This window comes from Schistocerca americana, chromosome 1 (assembly GCF_021461395.2).
Source record: "Schistocerca americana isolate TAMUIC-IGC-003095 chromosome 1, iqSchAmer2.1, whole genome shotgun sequence".
Lineage (NCBI taxonomy): Eukaryota > Metazoa > Arthropoda > Insecta > Orthoptera > Acrididae > Schistocerca > Schistocerca americana.
In genome coordinates this window covers 1,006,282,910-1,006,294,190 of record NC_060119.1, presented here as the reverse complement: position 1 = coordinate 1,006,294,190, position 11,281 = coordinate 1,006,282,910, and positions in this window count along the sequence as shown.

Here is an 11,281-nt window from a genome sequence, read left to right as displayed (position 1 = left end):
TAGTACTGTTAGCGAACATTATGATTATTAAGTTAATATGTCTATTTTCTACCCTACTCTACATACCTGTACTGTACCCTGTTGTAGGTGGACGAAATGCTATTCAGGCAGAACGACTGTACAGAAGACGATTCCCTGACAAGCCATCGCCTTCGCGCCGGATGTTTGGTCGTCTCACATCTCGTCTACGTGAAACGGGAAGCTTAAATCCAAGACCTCGACATCGTCCGAGAACACGCACAGATGGACGTGCTGAAGTTGCTGTGCTCGCTACCATAGCTGTGAATCCTCAAATCAGCACACGTCAAATTGAACGTGAAGTTGGTGTGTCGAAATCAAGTGCACAGCGTATTCTTAAACGTCATAAATTTCATCCTTACCATGTTCATTTACACCAGGATCTTCATGGAAACGACTTCCGCAATAGGGTAACGTTTTGTCGGTGGGCTCATCAAAAACTTCTGACTAATCCAAATTTTTTTGCAGATGTTCTCTTCACCGACGAGGCATCATTCTCCAACAAAGGAATTATCAATATGAGGAATATGCATTATTGGTCCGCAGACAATCCAAAATGGCTCCGTCAGGCTGAGCATCAACGCCCGTGGAACGTTAATGTTTGGTGTGGGATTATTGGAAATACCATTATCGGACCTTTCTTTATAAATGGCATCCAAAATGGCAGACAATACACCAGATTTACACGACACAATCTTCCTGTTCTCTTGGACACCGTACCTCTGAACCGGAGAACGGTCATGTGGTATCAGCATGACGGATGCCCTGCACATAACGCCTTACGAGCACTTCTGAACCGTAAGTTCCTTGGTAGGTGTATTGGACGAGGTGGCCCAGTTAGGTGGCCTGCCCGATCTCCGGACCTTACACCGCTGGATTATTTTCTTTGGGGAGCAGTGAGGGATGCTGCTTACCAACATGAACCAACAACACCAGAGGACATGAAGCAATGCATTATTGATGCTTGTGCAGTCATCAAAGAGGAAACAGTAGCACGAAGTAGGGCATCCTTCATCCGCAGAGTGACTCTATGTATGCAAGCCAATGGGCATCACTTTGAGCATGAGATGTGAACGCTATGTTTAGTATGTAGTGCTGGTATCACAGTGGAAGTTTCTACAAAGTTAAGAAACATTTGTTTGCAACAATTTGTCATTTAACGCATTAGATAAACATAACATTGACAATTATGTGATAATAAAACTAATTGGTTAAACATGTTTACATTCATCTTCTATGTCCTACCTGAAATTCCCAAATCAAAACATTTATACCTAAACAACGGTAAAATTTTAGTCCACTTGCTCGTTTCACTAAAACCATCAACATGAATTTTACTATTACGAGTGAATGATTAACTGTCACTTGCGCTAGATCTACAGTAAAGTAAAGTTTTAACATTGAACGGCATTACCCTTTTAGTAACGGATTAACGATAAGCGAAGTTAACTTTGCGACTAACGTTGCGGTACACAGATATGTTATAGAACCGCATCACCCCTAGCCTATGGGATAAATACCTGCTGGAATGTACGACGTTAATGCAAGATGGCAGCTGACCGTATTATTCGTTTCGGACCTCTTGATAAGCCACACACCGTTGGGTGGCTTGCGGAGTATCAATGTAGATGAATGTAGATGTAGATTACACATGTCAATCATATCGCAGTTACGGGCAGCATGGGGTTCACGCCTGAGCCTCAGGACGTGCGCTAGCAGCGCATGTCGGGTGTTTCAAGCGTCAACTTCCCGTCTCAATATCTCCGGATGTAATGGGAATATTGCGATGCAATCAACGCCATTGTGTATGTGCTTTGTCATGCTATGGATTGCTGAAGAAAAAAATATAGGAGATCCATTTAAAAAAACATAAGTTTGTGTTAAAAAACACATATGCTTTCGTTTTAGAATGTTTCCAAATATGTTCATTCATGGGCCCCAGCCCTACATTGATACCGGTGAAAGTCGTTTTCCAATAGCTGTTATTGTTCCAGAGATATTTTGGGTGGACAATATAGCTGGGACACCCTGTATAGAAAATTTGTGGTGACGCGGAATGGAACGATCAAACAGGCTCATTCGTAAGTGAGGCTTCTGGGAAAATGCTGTTTGCTTGAAATGGAAATATTTTACAGAACACTCCTGCAGTCAGTCACAGGACATAGCTCAAATGGAAGGGATTCATAAAAGGTAGGTCTAAGAAAGGTGGTCAAGACAATAGGTCGAAGGTTTATGTGATCCATTGGAATGAAATGCTGAAAAACTACGTCGCAGTGGTTTGCACAGTATAAACGTTGATGTAGATGAAGCAAAGGGAAAGCTCAAACTGTTTGATTTTTCCCAGAACTGCCAAGTGTGTAACTGAATCAGCCATCGCTTACTTTCTCAGTTTAACGAATATTAATCAAAGATTTATGGCAGAATAATGTGACTAACATTTTTTGAATCTCAACGGCAACTATTTTCCGGAGCAAGTCAGAATTTGGTTACAAAGCTTTCACTACGAAGACCTTGGATAAAAAGTTCTGCGGTAACTTACCACATCAAACTCAAATAAAAACCAAAGCACTCGTTACGAATGGATTTTTGTGTGGGCCAACGTCCTCAAAGAAGGAAGACGTCTTAGTAATTTATATGGTTCCAATTCCCCACGGTTCTGACCAAGGTTTTCGGGACGTTTCTATTAGTTGTAAGGCGAATACCGTGACTGATAAGCCCCTCCCATTTAATCCCAACTGAGATACTCCAATTGCCCCATTATCATCTTGTCTCATAACTGGCTGAAAGAGAAGCGTTTTTTGCAGGCAGCACTGTCCTAGACACAATATGCAGCGACACGGAACGTTGCAAGCAAACTCCGATGTCCGAGAGCGACATGCCTCGCGATCGCCGGCCTCTCAGGGCTATTGGTATCTCCACAAAAAAATTTTGCATGAGTTAATATGAGCTACCTAGTGAGTATGGAAACTCTTCCCGAAAAACTATCTGGTCTGCAACATGTTCGCCATCACTTTAGAGTTTCAAACAGAATGACCAGTGTTTTAGTACACAGAAATACTCTCATTTCACGGACGTTGAAATGAGTTGAATGCACTACCCATCAAGAGAAGCATTTCAGAAGTGACTATGTAGACTTCCCCGGCGTAGTAATAGATCAAATTCCTGTCGGGTCGTCAGCCGGATCAAACTTTCATTTGCGCGTAAAGTATTTCCGCTAGCATCAGGTGAGAAATGCTAAGCCGCTCTCGCCGATAATTGATTCAGAACGGGAACGACGGAATCATTATATTCAGCGAAAATACGAAGGCGCATGCTCTAAGGTAAAATGCTCAAGCACTTAATCGTTGCTGCTACCCCCTGGCGCGAGAGTTACAGATCCTCCAGTGGTGAATACTGTCGAAAAACAATATATCGTTAAAGATTATTACTCAGAGCCGGCCGATTCAGATGCCGTTGTTTCTTCATATCTGATAAAACAGCATTCCAAGTTCTACTTAGCGGGTATTCATTATCACCGTATTCTGATCTCGACAGATCCTTTTATAACACAATCCCAGTAACGTGAGGCGTTTGCTACCACTTTTGTCTCACTGTTTAGCATACTGTGTCTCATTATATAGCATACTGTGTCGCTCTCTAAGGCAGTGCTCAGTGACCTCAGATTTGTCAGGTTGTGATAATCACGTATGGCGATGATGTTCAACGCATTATGTCATTGACGGTACGAATAGTTTGGCCAATCGATATTTTACCACTCTCACATGGTATTTTCTAAACGCCAGGCCACTTCAAAACCAAATCATCTTTAAGAGAGCCAAGAGGTGGTCAAATTTTAGCCGGCGGACGCAGTACATATCTGATTTCATGTTTCTTCAGAACGCTACCTATTTTGGCCGACACGTTCACAGCATATGGAAGGAAAGCCACAGGGCTAAATGTGTGTTCAGCTGACTTAGTTAGAGGCCCAAACTCAAAAGCACATCGAATCTATTTGTCGGTATAGCAATTATGATTATATACATCCTTAAGATTTTGCGGTTCTTGTGTAAATTCTCATCATCCGAGACAGTATATGGTCCTTTAACCAAGGTTTGTGGAGCTCCTGTACGTTGAGAAGGTGGACGATAGCTGCTAGCAAATAAATACTTATCAGTATGCATGAGTTTCCTACAAAGTCGCCGGCCAGAGTGGCCGAGCGGTTCTAGGCGCTACCGTCTGGAACTACGCGATCACTACGGTCGCAGGTTCGAATCCTGCCTCGTGCATGGATGTGTGTGATGTCCTTAGGTTAGTTAGGTTTAAGTAAATCTAAGTTCTAGGGGACTGATGACCTCAGAAGTTAAGTCCCATAGTGCTCAGAGCCATTTGAACCATTTTTGAACCTACAAAGTCTGTGTCCAATAGTTCCGACATTTTTAATATAACCGAGTACATCCAAAACGTATCATGAAAGGTTTCGTCTGGAGTGTGGCCCTATACGGATGTGAAACTTGTACGATTGGAAGATAAGAGAGAAGGTGGATAGAGGCCCTGGAGATGTTATGCTGTAGAAGGATGATGAAGATCAGCTGGAGAGACAAAGTCACAAATGAAGAGGTTCTTAGAAGAGAATGGGAAGCCAGATCTATGTGGAGGCACATCCAAACAAGAAGAGACAAACTTGTAGGGCAAATCCCACGATTCAACAACATCATTGGAACAATAGCAGAAGGAGGTATTGAGGGAAGTAATCGGCGGGGGTGACCAAGGATATTGTACATGCAGCAGATCATGAATGACGTTGGACGTAACACATACGTGGAAATGAAGAGGAAGGCAGACAGAAGAGAGGAATGGCGCTCTGCTGCAAACCAACCTCATAGTTGAAAACTGAAAGAAAGAACATCCAAAGCAAGTAACTTCCTCTCTTTTTAAATTTCCATCGTAAACTTGATGTTAGGATGAAGACAATTAAAATGGTCCAATAATCGGTACAAAGAATCTATTCCATGTGGGCAAACAAGAAACATATCGTCGACATACCTCAAAAAACAACTAGGATTCAAAACAAGATTTTCAGGAACATATCCTCAAAGTCCTCCACAAAAAGATTAGCAAGTATGGGGAATAAATGACTCCCCATAGCCATACCGTCAGTCTGTTCAAAATATTTGTCACTAAATAAGATGACCTTAGCAGTTAAGTCCCATAAGATTTCATACACATTTGAACATTTGAACTAAATAGGAAATAGGTGGACGTCCGTACACGACAGCAGAGCTTCGTCATTTCGATATCCAGTTTCTCATTAATTAAAATCAGTGACTGTTCGAGAGGGACCCGAGTGAATAGAGATACCACAATGAAACTGACAAGTAAATCAGAGGGACCAAGACGAAGCGACTTTAAATGCCGAATAAAATCAATGTAATTGGAAATATGGTTTTCACATTTACCCACATGAGGGCTGAGGACCATTTCTAAATATTTTGGCAAGTTGTAATTTGACGCACCCAAATTACTAACAATCGGGCGTAACGGGACACCATCTTTATGGATCTTCGGCAATCCGTATAATCTAGGTTACGTGGTCGCATAATGAGGAATTGTTTTAATAGTGTCCTCAGGTAATAAGCTCTCCTCAGAAGTTAAGTCCTTGTCCGTTTTGTGGGACCCGTGGAATCCTTCTGTAATATGCGACTCGACGGGTACTTAAGTAAATCATACATCTTATTCACAGAAGTAGCAACGATTACGCACTTGCACATTTTACTTTAGCGTATGCACCTTAGTGTTTTCACTGCATGTAAAGGTTCCATCGTTCACCGTTAGAATCAGTTATCGGCGAGAGCGGTTCAACTTTTCTCATCTGATGATGGCGGCCAGGTGGACCGCGGAAATACTGTGTACAGATGACAGTTTGATCCGACAGAAGACTCGACAAGAATTTTATCCACTTCAGAATTGTTGGTTATTGCTCTAAGAATCACTATTACACGTTCCTGCGAAGACTGAAAAACTTTTGGAGGCTTAGGATCCTTCATACAGAGTTTGAAAGTTTACCTAGTTTCCGTTATGCTCACATCTGCGCCACTACAGGATTAACTATCGTTTTCAAACGCATTCAAAGAACTTCTTACCTGAATACATGTGTGTGGTAGATCTCTGTGGTTATCTGGTTTGCAAAAGTGACGTCAGATGGAAACTCTGAGAGGCGCAAGAGCACGCTTCCACACTTGCATCATGGAGGCTGCCTCGAATGCTGTTTTCACACTAAGCGCCAGGACGGGCTGGGATGGGACTAGTTGTGCCCGCGCTTTGCCGGCACAACCCGCCGTCCTGAGTGTTCCCACTCCGGCCGGGCCCAGACGACGAAAAGGGCAAAAGCCCACTCCTTTGGTTTTCCCGTCCGAAAAACACTTAGCGGTACATAAGTCATTTTGTGACCTTATTTTTTACTTACAAGTTTTACTTCTCCTGTGAGAAAAGTAAACGCCTACTTCTAGTTGAGCGTGGTTTTTGTCGTCCAGTAACGTTTCTCAGTCGATTTTGAAGAAAGTATCTCATTTTTGTACACGTGGTAGAGTGGCTTCTTAACACACTGAGGTGACAAAAGTCTTTGGAGAGCTTCTGTTATCGTGTCGGACGTCTTTTTGCCCGGCATAGTGCATCAACGCGGCGTGGTACGGACTCAAATAGACGAAAAGTCCCCTGCAGAAATATTGAGGCTTGCTGCCTCTATAGCCGTCCGTAACTGCGAAAGTGTTGCCGGTTATATCCCATCAATGTACGATATGATTCGTTTCCGACGATTTGGCCGACAAAATCTTCGCTAAAATAGTCTAGAATGTTCTTCAAACCAGTGGCGGACAAGTGTGGCCCGCCACATGGTGTACTGTCATCCAAAAAAATTCTATCGTTTGGGAACGTGAAATCCTTGAATAGCTACAACTGGTCTCCCAGTAGCCGAACGCACCAGTTTCTAGCCAATGATCGGTTCAGTTTGACCAGAGGACTCAGTGTATTCTAAGTAAACAAAGCCAATACCATTACGGAACCACCATTAGCTTGCACAGTGTCTTATTGACAACTTGCGTCCACGGCTTCGTGAGGTCCGCGCCACACCGAACACTACCACCATTTCTAACCAAGTGAAATCGGGGCTCATCCGATCAGGCCACGGTTTACCAGTAGACTATTGTCCAACCGATATGGTCATGAGCCCAGGAGAGGTACTTGCGTCGTCCGCCCCCCGGTAGCTGAGTGGTGCCGGCACGGTAGCTCAGTGTGTTCGATCAGAGAGCCGGCTGGTCTCTGGAATAAAAAAAAGAAAAACTGAGTGAAAGTATCAACAACGAACTTCAACGGATGTCATGTGACGTCAGCTACGTTGTGCTCAGGGACAGGGTGTTGTGTTGTCTTAATCATCATCATTTCATCCCACGCGACGCACAAGTCGCCGAAGTGCCGTCAACTCGAAAGACTTGCACCCAGCGAACGGTCTACCCGACGGGAGGCGCTAGTCACACGACATTTACATTTATTTTCTTCCGTTGGTCGTCTGCTGCCATGGCCCATTGACGCCAAATTTCACCGCAATGTCGTAACGGATACGATCATGGTACGTCCCACATTGATTTCTGCTATTATTTCACGCATTACTGCTTATCTGTTAGCACTGACAACTGTACACAAACGCCACCACTCTCGGTCGTTAAGTGAAGACCATCGACCACTGCTTTACCCGCGGCTAGAGGTAACGTCTAACATTAGATATTCTTGGCACACTCTCGACGCTGTGGACCTCGAAATATTGAATTCCTAATATCCCGAAATGGAATGTCGCTTGCGTCTAACTCCAACTAGCATCCCGTGTTTAAAGTTTGTTATTTCCCGTCGTGTGGCCGTTATCTCGTTGGAAACCTCTTTACTTGAATCACCTGGGTACAAATGACAGTTCCGTCAACGCACTGCCCTTTTATACCTTGTGTACGCGATACTACCGCCATCCGTACATGTGCACATCGCTATCCCATGAATTTTGTCACGTCAGTGTAAACCATTTACATTTTCATAATTCGTAACAGTCATTGTAAAACGACGCCATTTCTCAAACACGGCCACTTGATATCAAATCTTGCAGTGAAAAGTTTGACAGCAGGTATCTTACTCTTATACACGATTTAGACCATCATAATTGCGAGGAAAATGATTCTAAAATTACAAATAGTTTCTGAAATGTTACCGATACCCATATCTGTCCCTGTTCACAAGTGAATATTAGTTACTTTTTTTCGTTGGCGGGCGGAGATACCCAGGCGAGGGAATCCTCACATTTCGAAACCTGACACACATTGTCATAGATAACATAGATGCAGCTATCAGTTGAGCCAGTCTGAGTTGTCTTGTGGGACAATGATGTCATTACTTTAATGATATTGCTTTGACAGTGTAGTGACTCACCGAGTTTCTTATAGAAATGGGAAAAACTGTTCTTTTCCCGAGATCGGATCACAACTGGTCAGTCACTTAAATGAACTAGCTCTTTTTCGATACTCAGCACTCACCATTCGCTCACAAAAATAAGTAAATTGCCTTTTTAATTCAAGTCGTTAAACTTTTATTTTTATTTGATTTTGTCCTATTCTGAGAGAACATATAAAAAGGAGTAATAATTTAGTGTTGTGTCTGTAGTAATTTTCAGATACAAGAGTTTTAAATTTCGTCTGCTGTAGAAATCAAAAATATTACAACAAAATCCTAAATATTTTCTATAAAGTAGAAAAATTTTAAGAATAAAGACTGATTCTCGTTAAATTTTGATACTTTTATTGAAAAAAAGTATAAAAATTACAAGTGTAATTGAAGTGTATCTCCAGCTATCACTTACAGTTAGTATTACCATATATGTTTCCATAAAGCAAAAATAAATCAGTATTGTAATTTATAAATAAAATTTGACTCGTTTTAGCTGATGTGAGTCTTCCTCTTCTTAGTGCATACTTGTTCTGTTTTGAAAGTATTCGTTCACAGGCCAATGATGTTGCTGTAGTTGATAACCAGTTGATACAGCGCTGGTCACAGTAATTTTCTTATATCCCATCATTTTGAGGGATTGCTGTTACTAGACAGATTTCCCTCCACTAAATATTAGTCCACTTCTACAATTTTCGCGCTTTTTGGGTCATGACTTTCTTGAAGCTAATAGTTTAATTGAACTCCTCCCAGACAGAGGAAGTTTCCTGTGTCACAATGGTAAGTGGTTGTTCAACAACCAACGCTTTAATTTTTGCAATATCCTACATGTAGCAATCCTGAAATACTTTGTCACCTGAAAATCATAGTCTTTGAATTGGGGGTCCAGTAACATAGCCTGGCTAATCAGTTCATTGATGGAGATAACACCAAACCACTCTGATAACCCTTCAAGCACATTATCAACCAATGATTCTAATTCTTGACAGTATTCTTTATGGTTATCTTTAAAAGATTTTAGTTGTTGTTCCATTAATCTTGGCAAGATTTTCAGTTTTAAAAGTGAGACTTCTTTTTCTGAGGACGTTTCTTTGATTACCAAGTCTAAAACTTTCAAAATTCTTACAGCGTGTTGCATTATCTCCCAGTCTGTACCTTTTAAGTTTAAGGCGATTGAGTTCCTATCTAAAATAGCGAGGCAACAGATTATGAGATCTTTATTTAAAGTAAACCTTTGCAACAATTCGACAGTACTGTTTCATCTTGTTGAGACATCTTGCTTCAGATTCGGCAGATTTTTTTTCAAATTTTCTTGCATTTCAGCAAGTTTGTGTAAAGCAAAGGGTCTCTCCTCAAAAAAGGTAACTCATTTGACCTCGTCAGCGATTTTCTGTATAGATTTCTGAATTTCGTGTTGTGCAGTGAGGTTTAAAGAATTTGCAAAGCGTGAGATATGTGGAAGTTTCAGAAGCATGGCAGTTAATTTCATATCTGAAGCATCTACTGCTATTATGGAATTGATTTTAAAATTGATATTCTATTTGGGACAAGAGACTTTACTCAGGTTTAGATTTTTTTCTGCAGTACGCCTGTCTTCGAATTGTGAGCACCCTGAAAGGTATAACATTAGTTCACTGTTATCATCCATGTAATGTGCAGTGAGTGCTTAGAAACTAATGCCATTTGCTCTAATCCACACATCAGACGAAATGCAGACTGGCTTAGCTGTGTTGAAATCATTTTTAATTTTACTAAATAACTTATGATGCAAACTGGACATTAGAGAGTTTGAGAACGTTTCTCGACTTGGTTAATTGTAATTTGGGAAAAAGGATTGTATTCTCTGCAAATAATTTTTAAAGCTGTACATCTGATGCCATACTTTGTGAGCGGCTTAATAACATTAAAAAAAATATTGGTTGTTGTAAATGGAAAGCAGTTGAGGGTGTGGGCACCACAGAAAGAAATAAATCAGGACTTGGCTCGAGCCTGCTCACTGAAGGGCTGGATACAGCTTGACACGCAATTTGCCTTTCTGGGAGGACACCTTCACCCGAGGAAGAAGCAGACGTCACTGAGAACGGTTCACAAGCAATGATTTCTTGAATTTCTGCATCGATTGATGACAATCTTCATCAACTTCCTGACCTACATCGTTCCAGAGGAAGTGTAGGATGCTTGGATTTAATATGTCTCTTCAGGGTTGATGATGATCCAGATGCCATAACATTATCTGCTGGCAGCAGCGGCATTTCCCTTTTTCTTCCATTTTGGTAAAATCGTACCGAATATCGCTCGTAATTCTTCTAGACGAAGGCAATGTGAATGACATATTATTGCGCGGCACTCAAAAGTACAGTTTCTTAATTACAGACTCTACTGTCCTAAGACACACAGAAATAACAGATGAACAGGTGAAGTAGTAGCCTAGAAACGCTTTAACTTATTGCCGACCATGCTTCTCACATCCACTACTAACGAAGACAAATGGGTCGAACATGTATCTGTAAATATCAAATCCCTTAAGAAAATCTGCCAAATGTGCGTCCTCTACAGACCTTCAAAAGCAGGCAGGATAGACTGTTTCAAAACTGACCTTTCAAAATTCGATTCGACTTAGAAGCATACAAATAGTGCCAGGAACGCTAACATAAATATTGTGCTCCTTCACTATGAAATTCAAGTGTGTAGTTTCTTCTTTAAATGTACCAGTATTTCAGCTTGCACTTGTCCGTAATGCAGCCTACAGTCCGGCTCCCATACATATATTTTCCAAAAAATCCACAAGAAAAGAAATTCGTACCTGGTC